At 39.3% G+C, this 21,598-nt stretch overlaps 1 protein-coding gene across 2 annotated transcripts in view; it reads left to right on the top strand.

Moving 5' to 3' along the window:
* LOC107036106 (octopamine receptor beta-2R) overlaps positions 1-21,598 on the top strand; it is a 535,069-nt gene that overhangs the window by 335,929 nt on the left and 177,542 nt on the right. Inside the window, exon 2 of one of the 2 annotated variants that reach the window (XR_001460773.1) lies at positions 19,279-19,421. The exons of the other annotated variant lie outside the window; for it this stretch is intronic. The gene's annotated coding sequence lies outside the window, so the exon portion shown is untranslated. The remainder of the gene's footprint in view (positions 1-19,278; positions 19,422-21,598) is intronic. 2 annotated transcript variants of the gene reach the window in all.

Genomic DNA, 21,598 nt, shown 5'->3' with positions numbered 1-21,598 from the left:
TAGGGGATGAGAGAATTACTTCAAATTTACTCCGTAATTTATTCAATTTCCCGATGATATTTCAGCTCAGATAGAATTTCTATTCTTCATAAATAAAATAAATTAATTTCAATTAAATTCAACAAAATTAGATTCAATTAAATTCCCGAGAGTGAGAGTACGTGAATTAACCTTAAGAGAGCGGTTATCGCGAAGGTAAATGGGGGATCCGAAGAATTCAAGTCAACGATCTCTCCGCATCGTCCAGAGACTGGAGTGCTGGAGGATCCGAAGGCTATAATAATTCCGATGCGATGATCTCGGCGAATCTCCTCCTCAGAATAATAAATGACAATTAATGGGCGAGGGACTCCAATATGCAAATGTCACTTAAGAGTGCCATTTTGCCCCATATTCGAGTCCGTCCTCCATCAAGAGCGTCGTGGCGTCACAGGGAAATTCCTGGGGCTCGCGCGCTTCAATGTCGTGATTTTCGAGGTCTCGTCTTCCAAGAAATCTTAACTTAATCAATTGAAACCTTGGGGGAACTTTACTGAGCTAGAAGAGCACTTATTTGAGGCTTCAATTCGCTCTGGAAAGAGGAAAAACTGCCATGTACACGACAGCGTCACCCACGGCACGTGAGGAGCATGTGTGCACTTGTAGGCCTGTTTTATCCGCTTTTTCCCACTAGAATAGGCACTGGACATTCCCCATACGTTCTCGAGGGTTCTAATGAACTAATTATGCACTCAGAAGGTGTACTAATTGTTCAACAAGACCTCTTGGTGAACGGAGAGGGCACAATGGCGCCATGGCAGAGCATGAGCCATGTGCGGCCTTTTATTGGGTCTCACTGTCCATTTTCACTATCACTTGAGTTTCACTGGGGTTTCATCACTCGGGAGAGGTCTAGAGAGCCAAACGAGGGTTTTATGCACTCGGTGGTGCATTTATCCACTCGCTCGGAGGAGTTTTGGTGGTTGGGAATGCATCTCGGTGTCACTCTTGTGACCGCCGGTGCACTTTTCCCGGAGGTTATCACTGGGCACACTGGGAATAGATGCACTTCTCTCCTCGAGAGAGAGTGCACATGGTGAATAAAAATCTACTTACCATGTTCCTCGCGTGTGCCCTCGGCGATGGTCTCCACCAACTCTCTCAATCGCTACAGATCTTCTTGGGGATGTCGTCGCAGTGGCTGCTCGGTCCAACTCTCCCGTATACTGCGTTTAACCGGCGGAGGTTCTCAGCTGGGTGATGCGACTGACACGCCGTCTAGCTGCCGCTGGGGCGGGCTCATGTAAACGACCACTCGGGGATTTTGATTCAAATGGGTTTTAGATTTATTTAGGTATTCCGCCGTTAATTATATATTTTATGAATAAACCCAAGGAGTTTTTATCCATAATGACTGAACAATAGTTATCTGGAGATTCGGAAAGGGAGAATTAAGGCAGTTGTTCGCCTTGTCCTCTCGCGAATGCACTTCACACCTGAGTAAGTGCACTTTTTCGCTGCTGCCACTCTCCCAGGAGTCATCCTGGAGTCACCGTGAACAAATCTAAATAGAGAATAGCCCGTGGCGATCCATGCAGACGAGTGGGCTATGTTCATCCACATGGCCTTCCAGCTGCACTGGTGAATCCAATGACTTCACGAAGCGCCTTAGCCAGGGAGCGTGAGTGTTTCACCTCAACCTCTGTGATCAGCAGCCTGCACTCAACGAGATCAGCGAGATCTCACCGGGAAGCTCGGTATATCGGCTCTGAACCGCGGTGGATCATCGTCCCTCTCAGGATCCACGAGATTTCAAAATATAAATACATAACTAGGAAAATACAATTACTGTAAATTTTCCCTCAACAATAAAACCGAAAATCAATCCCCTAATATCCGAAATAAACCAGAAAGATAACTGAAACTAAAAGAGAACAAAACTTTAATATGACGTGAACCGGAGATTTTACTTTTTACTCGTTTTTAATGTGTATCGACACGTGAATTTAATTATCTGTTGCAATTGAACGTTGTTTTTCCCCGCGAGGCCGCTCCTGATGTTCCTGGGGATCGGTTTCTGCGAGCTGGAGCTAAATGAGGTGTTGCATCGCCCTTCCGTAGGGGTGCTAACTTTTTGGGGTTAAGGAAATCGTGACTCTCCCTCCGAAAAGATCAAAATAAGGTCACACTTACCTACTCACTCTTACGATTTACTTAATGCTACGGCGAAGTTGTGTACAGGTGGCGGAATTCTCGAAAATTCCGTCACAATGTCTTTGGCAGCAATTGGCACCTGTTTCTTCACTGATTCCTCAAAATTCTTCCACTTTCTTCCTCTCTTCACCAAAACTGTGGGGCTCTTCTGTTTTTTCAACTTCTCCTCAATTTTCTTCTCTTTCTTAATCACACGAGTGATTCTCGCAGTTTCTTTTGCTAAATTTTTCGCTTCTCGATTGAGAATCCTTTGTTGTCGTTTTTTCTTTTGCTCTTCTTTAAGTTGTTTTTCCTTCTCAGTTTTACTTCTGTGGTAAGCATTCCACTCGTCAGATGTCATTGCTGCTGGTAACAGGTCCCAACACCTGTTTTTTTTCACCGGTTTCTTGGGAGATGATGGCCAAAAACGCGTGCCCTTGAATGGCGAAGGAATGTTCTTTGATGGAGATTCCTTCGTTAACGGAGCCTGAGCAGAAGATGATGATTCAGGCATCTCTTCCTGGACCTCACTGACAGCAGGTGAACGGATATTCCTCAGTGGGAATTGATTTTTAGCCAAACACTTCATTGCAAATGGTGATTCAGTGGTCTTTCTTTGCTCCTCTGCTTCTTCTTCTTGCACCACTGAATTACCTTGAAAATATGTTTTACAACAGTTTGGCAGACTAGCGTTGGGTGATGTGAAGTTTTCATTCTGATCGAGATTGCTGTCGACAGCTGTTCCATCATCATCCCCTGATGATATAGCTTTGGCAAGCATTAACTCTCCATCTTTCAAAACGTCAAATATGAGACTGTCATTTGTGTTGTGTACTTTGTCAAACATTTTCAATAGGTCAAATTCGTTCTCAACAGATGGAGGTTCTTCAGTTTGATCTTGAAAGGCATTGGTGCAGCTACAATCTTCAGTTTGCTCTTGAAGGGGACTGATGGGGCTGAAATTGTCAATTTGCTCTTGAAGGGGACTGGTGGAGCTAAAATCTTCATTTGCCTTTTGAGGGGTACAGTTGGAGCTAGATTTTTCGGTGGGGATTCTCCTGGCATGGTCCTCCAATTGAGAATGCCGAACCACATGTCATACAATTGGAGAAGAAATAAAAAACAAATCGCAAATAATTATACAAAAAAAAGTAAACGTGTTATGATTAATCGATGGACGCACAAGTTGATACCTCTTGTGGATGAGAGTAGTTGGCTTGTGTCTGCTCACAAGCAGACACAAGCAAACAGTCTCACATCCGTCACAAACGCAATCCGGAGCAGTCTCACTTCCAACTGAACTGTGTGATTTGATCTTGCTCCAAAAATCAAAGAGACTTTTATGAGTGACGTCTCCTGTCCATTCCTCACCGTCAGCGACTAGTTGAAACTCGCGAAGTAGATCCCCTTTGATATTATTCTCGATAGATTCTAAGAGGGACGCATTGACATTTTTCTTGGAAGCAGAAACCGAAGCAGCCTCAGTGCTCTGAGAAGACGACGTCTTGAAATGTTTCCCAAAGTTGACGCCTTCTGATGAGAAAGGATGAAGTCCTGTGGCTTTGAATGCATTGGGAAGGATTGTTTCCCATTTCATCACATCAACAGCACGTTCCAGGATTTTTCCAAACTGATCCCTCTTGATACGTTGCCCATTGTTTTCCAACCTCCATTCTGGTACCACTCTCTTCCAAATGGCTTTTAATGGATGAAAAGCACCAACATCCAGTGGCTGCAAAATGTGAGTGGCATTGGGATGAACGGGAATTATCTCAATTCTATTCTCCCTACAAAAATCACTGAGCTCCAATATCAAGTGAGAAACATGTCCATCTAAGAATAAAATAACCGGGAACTCAATCTCATGTCTGACGAGCCACGGATAAAAAATATTCGCTGTCCACTCGTAGAAGGAAATCCCAGTCATCCATCCACTTTCTGAGCGACCAATACCCCATTGAGGCGGCATGAGACTAGCAACTCTGGCAGGAATTCTCCTGTAATTAAACATCACCATCGGCTCCACTATTTGTCCAGCTGCATTGCCACAAAAAAGTGTTGTTAAACACTCCTTCTCATCGTTTTGCACGAAGTTGTCAACTGATCTTTCTCCAATTTTTGCCAGTACAGAATTTCCCTGAGGATATAGACGAAATGCTGACTCATCGCAATTGAATTTGCGAGATGCAGGTATATCCAAGAGATTTTTGGCTTGCAAATAGATCCTGGTTCTGCGAAACCACCCTCGAATATCCTCTTCAGTAATCGAGGATCGAGTACATAAAATATTTTGGGATAATCTCTCGCACAATTCAGGATGACGCTGGCGATAACCCTTGAACCAGTAACGTCCTGGTCGATTGTTTGTAAAGACTGCTTTGTTTCATGCTTTGAACGAGCAATTGCACACTAACCTGTAATTGTATCTTAGAGACTGGAAGGCCTCTCTCTGCCATATAAAAAATCCACTTGACGAGTCGGCCCTCAGTTGTTTCACCAATAATACATGCTGGCCCTCTCCTAACAATTGAAGGGTTTGAAAATCCTCTGAATTTCGCAAACAATGTTGTCTTTGGAATACCAACTTTTCCACTTTTCTGAGAGATCGACCGCTTTTTAATGCCTTCAATGCATTTTGCAAATCCTCTTCGGTGTATTTTTTTTCAACTGGCTTTTTTATTTTCCCCCTACAATATACAATTAATGGATTAACACAGGTAATATCGATTCACCTCTCACATTCAACATGAAATGTCAAAATGTCAGACAGCAAAAATTTAAATTGAGGTTACAGTGGGTACAAAACAAGTGTCCGTCTACTGCATCAGATTGCTTTGCAACTGATGCAGTACCTGGACACGTGATTTTTCTTATTTGCGGGTATTTTAAAGTGTTTTGAAGGTCTCTAAACTTATTTTACATAATTATGTTCCTATTTACATAAGCTACATGGTAATGTTCACTTACATTTTCCTGTTTTCACGACAATACACTGACGAGCAACTCTCACCTTTTTAGTTACGCAACGGCCGCTGGAGGCATCGCGATACGATTGACCGTCGAAAAAATTAATTTTAAATATCAATTTACCCCTGAGAGTAAAAAACCGCTGTTTAATAAGTAAAAAATATATCTTTCGTTCCATTAACTTTTGATGGGCGGCAATTTGAGGTTAAATAAGTGCCTAAAATCAAGAATTATTAACAGAAGTGCGCTTGGTGACCAGATACTCCTTCCTGTCCCGATACTCCTACCTCCACGGTATTCCATTGAGAACTATTTTTTATATAGGAACCTGAATATGCACTATCACCATTTATTCAAAATTCCTAAATTGGGTTCCTTTTTTATTTCTATGTATTTTTCAAAAACTTCGATTTCCCAGTAGGAATCAAACAAAACTTTTTCATGGCCCAGTTTTTTTACAAAAACGTTTGTTTGTATTTTTAGGCAGTATTCATTATTTTTTTCAAAATAAGCAAGCACTGTTTTTACATCCGGTGAAATTTGTTCTTTTCAATTTAATTTAACTGATTCATTTTTCATAAGATTGAACATTTTTTGAATCAACAATTGAAGGGAAATAAACAGTTCTACTCCAGATTTATTCTCTCCACCGAATTTCATATTTTAATCATCTATTAACAATTTTCTGACTTGATTTGGTTCCTCATTCAATTTTTGCTGTGATGATTCCTATATGGATTGTATTTCGTGGAGAGAAGAACTGATTTCCTTATAGGAATATTTGAACAAAATGTTCACAAAGAATTCTTTTTGAAAATATCTGTTTTTTTTTTGTTTTTAAAAATATTAGACAAACATTGGGTGGAATGGACTCTTCTGACTCCTTAGTTCAATATTTATCACCAAGGAACAAATTTATCGATTGAGCTCAGTCTAAGCTTATTACAAAGGGGCTGACTGTACTTTGATTTAAAAAACAAATCTATTTCATCAGCACTTCAGTAAGACATCAACATTTTCGAAACGGTTCCAAGTGTCCATTTAATCTCACCGTCTCCTACTAATTTTTGCTAAATAATCACAAAATTGTTCGCATTTCACTGTCACTTGATTTAGTGAATTTCTTTCCACGGAATGAAAACATTTTCTGTTACACTCGGAGAAAAATAAATATTTTCTTTTCGAATTTAACTATTGACATGCATTTAATACTTGATCACACAATATTTTCAAAACATCTCACTTTTGTCACATTCCAAACATAAACCGATAACCTCACAAACAGTGCATAAACTACCTTTATGTCCGCGGTCCGCGTATGAATATAGATATAATGGCGGGATGAAATTCGAATTTTCGACGAGAGAAAAGAAAATAGAACACCATGTCAATTTTCCATTTCATTCTAATAAGTGATTTAACGTGAAGAAGAACATTTTCTACGGTTCTCCATAACAACATCACATCCCACATTCAAATGCACTGGTGGCAACACTTCACCATTGGATATGAAGCTCAGTTCGACCGGCGCTGCCAACGTTACAACTTGATTCTCACACTTTATAATGTGATTCTCGAGAATGTGAATATCAACTCGTTGCTATGCGCGTATCTTTTTTACTGCTAATCCAAAAAATATCATAGTTACACCGTTGAAAAGCTCATAGGCGATTAATATAATGTAACTAACGGCTCTTTCCCGATTTGTCATCCCGTTTTGATTATACCGAATGTGAATCATTTAGAGGTAGTGGAGGGGGAACTTCTGTCGTGTATAGATACGCGGTGCTCTCGGCCTGATGTTTTTCTCAGTCGGTCAAACCTGATGTTTTTCTCAGTCGGTCAAAACCTTTCTTGGCCGATACGTTACCGCGTATTTCGATACGCACGGCCCTGAGTGTTACGTACAAGGCAGTCGCCTGTGTACACACCCTTACAAATTTTTAAACGAGGTATGTAGCCCTCAGATACATCTTGTGACCGTTCAATATTTAATTAATATTATTTCCTAAAAGGGGGATTTAGGGCAATTAAATAATGAGGACAAATGAGGGATAAAATTAACTAAATATCTATATTTCTAGTAATTTACAGATTAGATCGTCGTAAGACGTTTGAAATGCCTTTTACTTGGATCTAGGGTTATGGGTAAGGCCAGGCAACTTTTGTACACGTAAAAAGGGGAGTGACTCTAATGCAGAAAAAGGGGAGAAGCTAGTCGTGTCGAGGGAATGCAACTAAATATAAGAAGAATAACTAAATGGGGAAGAAACAAAAGAATGTAGGCTCACCGTTGGGGGGTATGAAGGGTAATATTGTGGGGACAAGAGGGAAAATGAGGGGGGTAACTCGTACTCACGATGGGACTTCACTCTGGCGAACACGTGGAATTCCACCGGCGCCTTGCACTCCTTCAAAATACCAGGGCGTTTTCCTGGAGAGCCTCCTTTCCACCTCGGGGTTTCCTGGGCACCAATACTAGAGCTGGGATGAGCTCGATGTATCAAAAGTCCTCTTTTTATCCGCCAAATAACTTCCGAGCGAATTTCACTGTATTCACAATTACTACTTTCGGGGCACGTGGCGACTCACGGGCCAGCCAATGCACGAGTGACGGTCTTTTCGTTTTCTCCGTGATTCGTGGGGGTTTGTCAGGTGCCGAAGTCCTTCGGGTTTTAATTCGGGAGCAATCGGGGCCAATCAGCACGGGTGAGTGGTGATGATGACCACAATCCAGGGATGTCTCGCAAGGGATTATTGCTGGTGTTGAATATTCGGGGGTCTAGTATGGGGAATTTCCAGGAGGCGATGGCTTCTCCAATTGATCGGGTGGGGCCGGAACTGATGTCTTCCTTCGGCTGATGTCTTCGTGATGTCCAGGGGCAGGGGCAGAGGGGCGATGAGGGGAAAAGTCTGGGGAAGGGGTATCCAACGGTGGCGGGATTTACCTTTTATGGGGCAGTGTGTAGTGGAAAAAAATATGTAGAAAAATAATAAAAAATAAATGAGTATGCCTCGTCACAATCTTTATTTTTTACGTCAATAGAGAAAGCTGCTTCGCTACGAGCCGGTATTTCCATAATGTCATTTTCTTCTTTATTTACATTTTCGAAAGGATACTTTGTCTCATTAATTTTCAAAGATCGATTTTCATAATCGATTTTCGCCCCCGCGGTTTTAAAGAAATTTGAATTTAATAAACCCGCGTAAGGAATCGGCATGTCATCAGGTACCATATGGAAAGAAGTTACTTTGCCCAAAACATCCATGTTTATGCTACCTAATGTCAAAACCGGTAATGTTGATATTCCATGTAATTCAATGACATTTGTTTTATCGATTATAACATTCGATTTTACATATTTATTTTTAATCAAATTCGACGATGCACCCGAATCCAACATTAGTTTAAATTCTTCATTATTTGTTCCTAAACCAATTTTTATAAATGGAATATCATTATTTTTAAAATGTACGGAAATTACTGGGAGTCGTCATTTGACTCCGATTCCCGAACTACCGTTACTGGACGCTGAATTCTTGCATCTCTCCCCGTGCCCATCGAGACAGATGAATTTTGGTTTCCCGAATTTTTCTTTGTTAATTTTATGCAATTTTCTAAAGAGTGCCCTTGGCGTTTACAATAACGGCAAGTTTCACGACTGTCATTGGATTCATTAGTTTGGTTTGGTCCACCGCGACATTTGTCAGCAATGTGACCAAAGTTATCACATAATTGGCATTTTGGTCCATTGTTTTGTGATTTTCTAGTCAACAAGAAACAAATTTTTGCTGTGTGATTGTCTCGTTGACAGATCTGGCAAAGTTGTTTTTTTGTATTAGAATTGTTTAAACGAGTGAAACACGCTTTAGCAGAATGTCCTCCTTTGTTACAAATTTGACACATTATACTTGTATTTTCTCGAGAATTATTATTTCCCCGATTGATTTGATTATTATTACCAAATTTAATGTGATTATTATTGTTTGTATTTTGATTCCCGTGATTTTGGGATTTATTCTCATTCCATCTATCATTGGTTTTATTCGTTTTAATGAATTTAACAGATTTCGATTCATTGTAATTTTCCGATTTTTTAAGTTCACTTTTTTATAATTTCTCACCACGTAATTCATTTTTCGCGATCAACTTTCGTTCAATCGCAATTCCTTTATCGTATGCCGCGTTCATAGTAGCGCATTCTGGCATACGCTGATCAATTTCCGCCTTTAATCCCTCCAGAAAACATTCTTTAATCTTTTCATCAACCGAATTTTTATATCGTTGTAGCATCTCTACGGTGTGATCCGGATTATTAACTTTGAAAAGTTCAACTATTTCTCTTCCTTTTTTCCTCAATCTATTCGCGAATATGATAACGGAATCATTATCGCGTTGAAAAATTGAACCTAATTCTCCTTGCAACTGCCATTCAGTCTTAGTCGGAGTGTAAATGGCTTTTAAAGCTTTAATTAAATCGTTTAATTTTGTGAATTTTACACCGCTTTATGAGTCTTTCACCGATTGACTCAAACATTTACGTTGGATTAATTTTGTAATATTTCCTTCCGCTGCGGCGGGAAGCATTTCTTTAGCTTCATCGCAATTTACGATAAAATCGTATTCGCTCTGTTTACCCTCGAAAATGGGTTTACAAGCAACTGCATCTTTTAATGAAATTAACTGATTATGACTTAATTCTGCATATTTACTGATGTATTTACTCCGAAATCTTGCTCAAAATGATTAATTTGCTGTTGTATAAAGGCTTCTAAATCATTATTATTTATTCCCGAAATTCGCTGTGTTTGCAGTTTATCTTCCGATTCATCAGTTATTTCAATTGAAGTATTATTTACGTCGTTGTAATCCGAATTATCAGATTCATTATTTATTGTATTATTCCCATCACTGGCGGATGAATTATCTAATTCACTGTCGGTTGTTCACTAGTTCCACGACTCATGTTATCACTGGCATTATCAACAACTTGAGAATCGCCTGACCCCGAATCTGTTGTTTTATTTTTATTTTTAATTCATTGACGCTTGGGTTTCTCATACGCTAGAAATAATTCACCTCCGTGACTTCTTAATACGCATTTATTTTCTTCATCTTGTGAAGTTGACGCTGTAGAAGAAGGTTTCCCCGACGTTTGTAAACATTTTCGTGAGATTAGCGAAAGAGGTTTTCGTCAAGAAAAGTTTTCATCAATTTATTTCAACCATGTCTCATGCGACAATTCCTCTTTTATTTTTCTAAAAGACTACTTGTCACAAAATTTTCAATATATATATTTGATTTATTCATGTATTTATTTTTATTCTGAGAGAACAAGAAAATATTACTCACTAATTAATCATTATAATAATTGAAAGTATATTCTCCAATTTGATGATTGGAGTGACTAAATGAATAGTTGGACTGTATCCCGGTGGCCTGGCGTAGTGGTTAAGGCCGTTGCCTCACAACGGATAGGTTCCAGGTTCGATTCCTGGCCGGGTAGAATGGTGAGATCTAACCATTTTTAAAGTCTTGATCAATCGCCATATAGTCTCATCAGACTCGAAGCGATATAAAATAAGCATAAAAAAAAAAAAAATAGTTGGACTGGACGAGCCCCTAATTTTGTTATGTCAAAGATGAATGATTTTATTCAAAAGTTAAAGTAAAATTAAAATATTAAATTCAACTTTGATATAAATCCAATTCCTACTTATCAATCAAGATAATTGAAGGAATTAATTTTTAAGTGATGCAAAATATTTGAAAATGTTAAACTAATGAATTGAATAATTATCCCGTTTGTCTAGAATTCAAGAGGAATTTATTTGAGGGAAGAAACAAGGTTTTTTGGAACTAAAAAGAAAGTGGCGTTTATTTAAATTGATTCTTATGAATCTATATTTTAAAGACAAAATTTCACTCCAAGAGAAATACAAATGAAATTAAACAACTTATGTAGTTTTACAGGAATTGACCCTTTGGTCCATCGTAATCCTTATTATACGTACAATGGTTGCCGCCAAATTTGAGTTTATCACAATTCTATTTCTTTTACACTTAACTGTCTCGATATAAACCAAATTGACTCGACGACTACTTTTACAATTTTAGAATTATAAGATAAAATCTTATAAGATTTGAATAAAAGACTTATTGAAAGAATCACGAAGGATTCTTGAATAAAAGAATCTTGAAAGATTCTTGAGTAAAATCACCTAAAGGGTAGATTGAGAAGTTCACTATTGGAATTAAGCGGAAAAAAAACACTGAAGAAAAACCTGAAGTGCAAGTGGTTTTATTAACCACACTAAGGGTGTGACTTCAAACATTTCGGCAGAGAAAACAGCCAATGGTGCGCGACCTTGGATTCGAGTTTCCCTCTCAAAGTTCATTAGTCCCAATGTTTCAGGATTACTCCGTCCCTTTCACATCTAGTTTCTAAAATTTTCGTTGGGATGTGGACGGACTTTTCGACCCGCAACTAACCAACGAGATTTGTTTTAGGAGTCCCAATTTCTCCCTCCACAATTTCTAATTTAATTATCTTAATTAATTAATTCAACATTATTTTATTTTTTAATTATCGATAATTATTTCTTATTATTAACCATTTATTTTGGGTGTCGTCTCTATCTAACAGTATAAAGTTAAGTCAATACTTGCATCTCTCAATTGGATCAGTTAATTAATTCTTGATCTGATCATTCAAGATGCTCCAAATTGAGGATCTTGATATGATCAATTATTTTAGTTTTAATTCAATTATAATTGAATGGATTGAGAATTTTATTATATTTGGAATTTACTTTAATTGAATCATTAATTTTTTTTAATTAATCAAAATTCTCAGAGTTAAGCATTTCTCATTAATTTTCAATGCGATCAGTTGTTAATTTATTTATGTAAAGCATTTTTAAAAGTATTATTCGAAGTTGAAAATATTATTTCATTTTTATTTATCATTCCAAATTCCAGTCGAAGGTATACACAAGTGTCCCTTGACCGTTGGAATTTCCTGTTTATCTCCCTTATCCGCCGGGTGGATGCATGGGGCGTAGGCGCATGGGAAAAAGTCCATGTGCAACGGAAAATTCTGAAGATTAGGGAGTCTGGTAACAAACGTTCGCCCCTAAGTCGGCGACATGCAGTCGCCTGCAAGTCATAAAATATACGAAATATAGCCAGAGACAAACACTTGAAGAGTGTTTGGTGGCTTATCGTTTGAAACTTGATTGTTTCGTTTCATGATTTTTCCCGGAAATTTACTTAAAAATTGTGTACCAAAGATAATTAATTTTGTGCAGTTGCACTTTTGATCCATCGGAAAATAACTATCTGAGTCCATGAGAAAAATATTTAAAAGAGAGAAATCATCTGGTAATTTCTAGTTGTTTTTAAAATGAGATGAAAAAGTGAATAAAATGTATTTTTCGCCTGACGTCACAGGGACAAAATCGACAAAAACGTTTTTCTGCCACAATTTTCGACCAATTGAGCTAAAATTTGGGGTACACATAGTTGAAGCGTACACAAAAAAGAATTATGGACGGATTTCAACAATATTCATTTTTTATACATATTTATAAGTTTTTCTCCCTAGTGGTATGCCCTAATGGGTCATAATATGAGCGAAACCAAGTAAATACTATCTTGATATATTACAATTTTTTTCAGATTTTTATCAATAATTTACTTATATTTACAGAGGAATTTGCGTATTTTACTATCAGTTTGCACCTAACTGGGAGCTATTTCATAGTCATAATCATACAATTTGTTGGACTCAATTCATTCCCTCATATTCATTGATGAACACTGGTCCACATCATGAATCGCAGAAACTCTAACTTTGTGAAAATGAAGAAAAACCACATAGATTATTAGAGAATGATTTTTTTCGGTATTCGATTCCAAATTTCGGCATGATCAGAAAAAATGAATCCTACAAAAGTTCAGAATACTCCAGCTGCATATGATGGACTCTCCTTCCTCTTCTATTTTGATGATTCAGCTGCCTGTTGCTTACGTTTTAGTTTTTTTGTGAATTTCTTGGTGGAAATCGTCTTTTGATTGGCACTACGTGCTACTCTTTTTTCATCTTGTTGAAGGGAAATACTCCTGGAATATGAGCTGAGCTTTCTTCCACTAATCCTCGCTTTGAGTATCTGGAACTGGGAATGACCCATGTTGAACAGGGAAATTCCATTCGTAACAGCAACGCGAATTTTCTTCACGGATACAAACACGTGTTTCGGACAATTTTTCGAGATAAACGAATGTAAAGACTCATTAGCATTTTGCGTTCCCTTCCTTGTGCATCTTTCAAGAAGTTCTTGACTCGATAATCTCACATAAACTGGTTGGATGGCTTTGAAAACTTCTGCACTCAACTTCAGTGACATTCCCGCGTTGGATCCCGGTGACTGTTTATTTGTTTCGCGTTTATTGTAGAAACACCATGATTTTTTTCCCGTGGGTAGTCTCCATGTTGAGAATTGTCATCAGCGGACGCACAATGTTTCAAAGATGCAAAAATCCCTTTTCTCATTTTGTCAATATCTGGTGCATTTTCAACAATTGCTTTCCTATAGAAATTCCCTAAAGCTTTTATTGCTGAACCCGTCAGCTTACCAACACCTTTTCCTCCCAGATTGATCCCACTTTTTTCGAATCGATAGATAAATGAGTCAACCCGGTAACCACACGTTTGGCTACATGATTTATGCACTCCTCTTTTATAATAATAGTTTCTCCATAGGGCTTCAACTTCGTGAGGTGACTGAACGTTTTCGCATCACCTTCGGCCAACATTGTCGTGTAACGTAGCTTTGAATTTTCAATGGATCGAAGCCACATCCTTCCAGCCGCTGCCACTTCCATAGAACCTGAAGACCCTTCGTAATTGACACCACAATCTCTTGCCTTCTGATGATCTTTTTTCCAGAATGTGAACTCAGGAGTATTTGCACCAAGATCATTTTCGCGAATTGAACAGAGATGGCAATATTTGGATAAAATTTTGTAGTCCGCTACCAGTCCTGTGAGAATATCTATTACAATACCTACTCCATACAATGATGTATTTACTCTCTTATGCCATGTGCCATCATAGCTAACTCCAATGTCAATGATTGAATCCTTGGTCAATGTAGAGTCCAGAGCCATCTGGACCTTCCGCAATGCTGATCGAGATTCGAGGAAAATCTTCTCTTTCAAGTTGTGATACTCTTTATCAGATTCTTTAGCAGATTCTTCCAATACATGTGTATTTAGGGTTGTACCATAATTCTTCATCGCAGAATTTCCCATTCCACTCAACAGGAATGCATCAATCACACGACGATTGATTTCGAAGGGGGGTCTTTGTGAGGAGTCCGAGATTCGCGAGCTAGCCCAGGTTTCTCCCCAACGATTTCCACAAGTAACACACTCCAGTTTCAATTTCACTGCAGCGCCTGCAGTGTCTACAATTTGAATTTGCGGAGACTTGTCCATACAAAAGCTGCAAGGAATATCTAACAGTTTGTGGAGTGCAGATTGTTGGATCATAATAAACCGATCATTAGGATTGCTCTCAGTTGACATTTGTTTGTCAATTCAAAAGCATGAAACTTTCTGGTACTAGTTCTCACTCCATCGTTGGTGGTAGCATCACAGAATCATGGGGCTCAATGAATTCATCAGGAATATATTTACAATTATTTTCATCAAGAACAGCAGAATCTACGCTATTCGAAGAATCTTTACTGTCAATCGAAGAACTTCCAGTATGTGTCAATTTTCTTTGCAGTATCAATTGGAGCATCTTCAGTATGAATCGAATCACTTGCAAAGTCAACTGGAGCATCGTGAGGGTCAATGGAAACTTCTTTAGCATCAAAGGTAGCACTTTCTGTATCAATCTCATCAGAAGATAGGTTAGGATCCATTTTGCGGTGCTTTGGCCAACGGCCTTCACGGGCGGTTCCAGCTCGACGTTTTTTATTTCTTAGAGGAGTTCCCCATTTATAAATATTGAAGAAGTTCAATCACAGATACTCAACACAATCTATTCACGTATTGATTCTCAACAATTGATCGATGAATTACGTTCCCGGCAGACTACATACTAATTGTCGACAGATGGCAGCAGGTAAATGGAAAAAGCGCGCGGACTTTGAATTATTTATCACCATTCTCTGTCATAAGTCATGGGATGTTATAGCCAGTAAAAGCGATGTTGCTAAAATGTAATACTGCAATGTCAACTCGGTCATCAACATCAACACATTTTCAAAATAGAGAAAAAATAGCTGGAAAAATCCGACAAAATTCGTACTTTATTGAGATAGTATGTACGTCGATTTCACCCATAGTATAGCACGTTGGGGCATACCACTGGGGAGAAAAATATGAATATATATAAAAAATCAATATTTTCAAAATCCGTGTATAATCCTTTTTTGTGTATATTTCAACTGTGTGTAACCCAAATTTTAGCTCAATCGGTTGAAAATTGTGGCAGAGAAACGTTTTTGTAAATTTTGACCCGTTTTACCCTTTAGAACGTTCCGAAAATTTCTGAGTGCGATTTTTTCTCACTTTTTTACATCTACAATACATAATATAAACTTTTACATTGGTCTCTATAATACCCAAAGACTTTAAAATTTCTCCGCGGTCTCCCCTTAAAAATCCAGACAGAATTTGAAACGCTTTTTCCTACAGAAATTTGAGTTGGAACTCTGATCATTCATTGCGCACGTCTGACTAGGATTTCTCATTCACTTCTTTGTATTTTTCATGAATTTCCACTTCCCAGTAAAAACCAAACGAAACAATTTCTTGCCACATTTTTTTCCGTAACAACATTAATTTTCGTTGTTTATTAATATCGTGAAGGACCAAGCATTCCCGTGCAGGAGACATGCCATCCTGACATCGTGTAAAATATTCGCCAATCATTGTCTCTACAATTTCATCAGGTTTTGATTTTTCTGAGGCGGGCTGTGTTTGATTTTTTCTTCTACCAAGCACTATTGCAGGTTTCAACCATAAACTGTTTCGGAGGGTGTTTCAATGTTGACAGATTCTTGTGAATTCACTCTCTGATTAACAAATATTAACTCTCCAACCCGAAACGAAGGATACCAAATTGTTGGTCCACACCAGCCATTTGGACACAAATATAACTAACAGGAAGCATGATGAGTGAAATAACATGGAATGCATTGTTCGATGCTCAGGTGAGCTGCTGTCATTGCCGGTGGCGGGCTGGGTAAAGCATACGTTGGTATTTGTTCTAAAGTTTTCAGTCGAAATGGGATGCCATCAATCATTGAATATTCTTTTTCTCCAGACTTTTTGTGAGCAGTAACATGCATACTGATCATAATGCCGGAAATACCTCTATCGATCCAGCGAATCGAACATTTCGTGATACTGGAATTTCTACATTAGACTCACATGAAATGGGCCTCATATAGTCGAAAAACTTCACCTGTAAAGAATCCTGTTTTACTCAGTTTCATAACAACGAGAGTTCCACCAACTCCGGATTATTCTTATCTGCACACACAAACTAAGCTGTTCTCAATTCTGACCACTCATCGATGGAACGTCACATAGTTTTCTCAAAACATGAATTACTGCACTCGATTTCCCGAACATGAGTGCTTTGTACACGTTGGAAGCCAATACGATATTTGAGATTTGGGAGGTTTCCTTGTTTTATCCTTGAAAATCCTTGTGGTGACAAGTGGAGCCTCAGGCTGAGTAGCAGTTTGAGCTGAGCTCACGGAGAGTTCACTCACAGGGTAACTTGTAGCGAATTTTGTTACGATTTAAAATCCCCTTAAATAGAGAAGAGAACTGTTTGGAACGCTTGAAGGAGAGACAGGAAGAGACATCGAGATACGGCTGATGAAGTCGAGACTCGATGGGACGATCAACAGACTAATAAAAGACTGAAGGCATAGGTTTTGGATGAAACCGTGACCCCTGGAAGTCTGGAGGACGTTACTAGGCTTTCGCCATTTGAGAACTCGCCCAGCGGTGTTTAGGGAAAAGTGGCCCGACGTACAGCGGTTCTAACTGAGCGGCTCTAAAGGCTGTGTCGGGGTAGACTGGGGAATAACGTACCCAGGTGAGAGGATTCGTACCTCCGGGATCCCGTCGGGTTGATTGGTGGGGATAGGCTAACGGAATGACCTATCGTGGCTGAGATACTCAAACTAGGAGGCAAGGCCCTAGTAAGATTCCGAATTATTCGAAAGCGAGCGCTTGAGCTGAGAGGTCAGAAAATACTTGTCATGGAGCTGGAATGGAGAATAGCTGAAGAAACCATGATAAGGAGTTTTGGACTCCACGTAGCCTCGGTGACTAACCGTTGGCGGCGACCATAGGAGGGTGCTTCTGCATCCCCCTAATCAAAAGAACGTAATCCTAATTCAATTCACTAGGATAATTATGCCGTACGGCATAATACGCGTCTTGAAAAGGATATGATAGGAATAACATAAATTTCCGCTTCACCCAGGCGGGAATTCAACCCGGGTCTCCCAGATACGCGCCGGGCACTCTTACCGACTAAGCTACCGGGAACCACAGAAATTCACTCTCAAATTCACCTCAAACACCGCCTAACCTCCTTTAGGCATTAAAGAATTCTAAGAGAATTAGAATTTAGAGAGAAAAAATTTCCGCTTCACCCAGCCGGGAATCGAACCCGGGTCTCCCAGATACGCGCCGGGCACTCTTACCGACTAAGCTACCGGGAACCACAGAAATTCACTCTCAAATTCACCTCAAACACCGCCTAACCTCCTTTAGGCATTAAAGAATTCTAAGAGAATTAGAATTTAGAGAGAAAAAATTTCCGCTTCACCCAGCCGGGAATCGAACCCGGGTCTCCCAGATACGCGCCGGGCACTCTTACCGACTAAGCTACCGGGAACCACAGAAATTCACTCTCAAATTCACCTCAAACACCGCCTAACCTCCTTTAGGCATTAAAGAATTCTAAGAGAATTAGAATTTAGAGAGAAAAAATTTCCGCTTCACCCAGCCGGGAATCGAACACAGTAGTAGAATACTCATGGTGGTCCTCGCCCACTCTCCCGTGTCACGCTAATGTTAGCTGGGCACTTCATAGTCCAGCCACAAAAGTCCTCTGGGTAGACGAGATTGCCTCAGAGGCCGGTTTTCGTCAAACTTTCCCTAAAAGTTTGGCTGGCGCTCAAGCAAAAAGCGATAGAGAAGGCTAGAAAGTACTTTGCATTTTTCCTGGGTGAACAACCCGGGAAAATCTCTTTACAAACCAATCGTTATGGATTGGAAGAAGCTTTCAATCTCTCTATTCCCAACCGTATACGTTAAATAATTGTATAAGAATATAATTAATTACTAAAATGCTCTTACACGACAGGATGGTTCAATGGGTTCGGAATACGTGTATGCAGAATTTAGGGGACGAACATCGTTCGATCGCTTTGTAGATCTACCGTACTCTGTCTCACCGAGGGGCGTCAGAAATGCCTCAGTCAGTATAATGCTACGGCAGCCGTTCTCACAGTGTTGTACGACTAAGACTATGTTAGCATTGTCATTGACAATACCCCAAAACAGTGAATGGTCTTCCTTTCAGATGTGGGACTCCTAAAACACGCGTGAGAATATTTATTTTGCCGATGATGCTCAATTTCAAAAACTGCTTCGAGTTGAAAACATTAAATTCATATTTAATGTAACATGTGGCAAACGTCAGATGGCCCACGCTGTAACACGGTTTCGACTATGGGTTATTTTTTAATGAACTTCTCGCAATTTAAGGTTGAAGACAAAATGTTTGTAATGGCCTTTGGTATAGCTTTCAGTTACCCCTTTAAAAAAGTTTACCACGAAAATGTCGCTTTAATTCGGGCATATTCCTCTAAAAGTCGGGTAAGAGGTAAGTCGACTTAAACCATTGTACTGCTTGGGTACTGAATTCATGAACATGTTATCGATTTCCGGCAATGGAAAAGGTCACATTTCTTTTCATTTTTATTGAGCATGAAGATGTATAAATGCTCGATCATGGCTGGGTTGAAATATTGATCAATCTACCCTAGTTGAACACAATGATCAAAATGTTTTTTTTTCGGTTTTTCAAGGTGAAACAATTAAGCTACAATCTTCGGGGGAACCTGTATACGAACTTTCATCAACTCAGTGTAGCACTATAGAAAAAGATGAGGAACCCAGAGCTGGAAAGCGAGCTTCATCACTTCGAAATGAATTGAAGCACTTGACATATGTAAGTTGAGTGATGTGATCACGGTACGCCTCTTAGAAGCAGCTGCGGAAGCATTGGGTCATGTTGTGTCAGAATTAGTAATGAATGGTTCATCTCTGCGAAGTTCTCGCCGAATCATACGCGAGGATCATGCAATTAAGCTCCACGAATTCACATCTGTGGACCTAAATGCTGCTATTCATTGGTATAGAACGATGCTGCCACCCTTATCTTGGAAATAGCAGGTTGATCGATTTGTGATTATTACTGAGAATGGTGTCGGAAAATTTTAGGGAATACCTGAATTCTTGCGTTCGAAAGGAAAAGCATAAGCTTGTGAAGTGTGACGATCGCGGATAACGTCTAAACCCAATGTTGCGATATCACAGCATAGACTACTCGTAGACTTAAATAGGCATGGGTGCTGTTATACCCACTATTAGACAGATACTGTTGGCATTTCATGTATAGACAGCATCTTGATGAAATTGTTTTGAAATGCGTCGTTCAAGAGAAATTTGGAACAACTACGATTCTATCTTTATTACTTTTCAAGCATTTTTAAAATTCATGGTCTACAATTGATATCGATAATTTCGAATCTGAAATTATGGATCCCTACGTTTCTTGAACAATTCAGTTCACCAGAGATAATTTCCTTCGTCATGATTTATCATTGTACTAATAAACTAAGTAAATATTCTGCGGATCTTCTGGCACGAACAATAATTTTCTTGGGTGAAATTCCACCTCGGGATTCATCTTTTCGGTTGGGTCTCATGCATGATGCTAGATTGATGGTAAGAGGAATGTACAGGGTGTTTCAGAAGTACATGTACATCTGAACACCCTAGGATCAGGGGGTGATTCTGAGCAGAAAAGTCCTCTTGCACTTTTTGATCAGACTCACCCCTAAAAAGTTATTGGCAATTAAGGGTGGGCCAATGGGGAGTGATTTTTAACCGGGCGCACATCCATGTGATATGCAGCATATGTGTGTGTGCCCGCCCCACCATTCTANCTCTCTCTCTCTCTCTCTCTCTCTCTCTCTCTCTCTCTCTCTCTCTCTCCTTCTCTCTCTTTGTTCGCTGGAATGACGAAGAGCGGAGAATGAATGGAGAACGTAATTCCCCCTCCACACGCAATGGAAGGACGATCAACCGATCGTCTTTCCATTGGTTACAGCGTCGAGTGGCGCGGGGAACGCGCGTCTCGGTTGAAAATTCATCCCTCCCCCCCGAATTATAGCTAAGGAATGAAACTTGTGTCACTTATTGAGTATTAAATGCTCAATTCAATGACATGAGTTTAATCCCTTAGCGCCTTTTGGGGACAAAGGGGTGAATTTTCGAAAATGCGAAGAGATTGAAAAAAAATTTTTTTTTTCAAGTCAAAAATTAATTCCTCCGACCCTAACTGCGACTAAGGGATGAAATTTGTGCCAACTTGTTGAGCATTTAATACTCAATGAGGGACACAAATTTCATCCCTTAACGCCAGTTAGGCAGGGAGGAGTGAATTTTTTAAAGTGCGAAGAGATGCAAAAAAAAATTGTTTTTTCCATTCAGAAATTCATTCCTCCGACCCTAACTGCGACTAAGGGATGAAATTTGTGTCACTGATTGAGTATTAAATGCTCAACACGTTGGCATAAATTTCATCCCTTAACGCCAGTTAGGCAGGGAGGAGTGAATTTTTTAAAGTGCGAAGAGATGGAAAAAAAATTGTTTTTTCCATTCAGAAATTCATTCCTCCGACCCTAACTGCGACTAAGGGATGAAATTTGTGTCACTGATTGAGTATTAAATGCTCAACACGTTGGCATAAATTTCATCCCTTAACGCCAGTTAGGCAGGGAGGAGTGAATTTTTTAAAGTGCGAAGAGATGGAAAAAAAATTGTTTTTTCCATTCAGAAATTCATTCCTCCGACCCTAACTGCGACTAAGGGATGAAATTTATGCCAACTTATTGAGCATTTAATACTCAATCAGTGACACAAATTTCATCCCTTAACACCTGTTAGGGAGGGAGGAGTGAATTTTTGAAACAGCGAAGAGATTGAAAAAAAATTGTTTTTCAAATAAATTCTCCAAAGTGCGGAGATTGAAAAAAAATTTTTTTTTTCAATTCAAAAATTCATTCCTCCGACCCTAACTGCGACTAAGGGATGAAATTTGTGCCAACGTGTTGAGCATTT

Source organism: Diachasma alloeum, unplaced genomic scaffold (assembly GCF_001412515.2).
Source record: "Diachasma alloeum isolate Michigan unplaced genomic scaffold, Dall2.0 Dall_scaffold_00205, whole genome shotgun sequence".
Classification (NCBI taxonomy): Eukaryota; Metazoa; Arthropoda; class Insecta; order Hymenoptera; family Braconidae; genus Diachasma; species Diachasma alloeum.
This window is presented reverse-complemented; position numbering and strand designations above follow the sequence as displayed.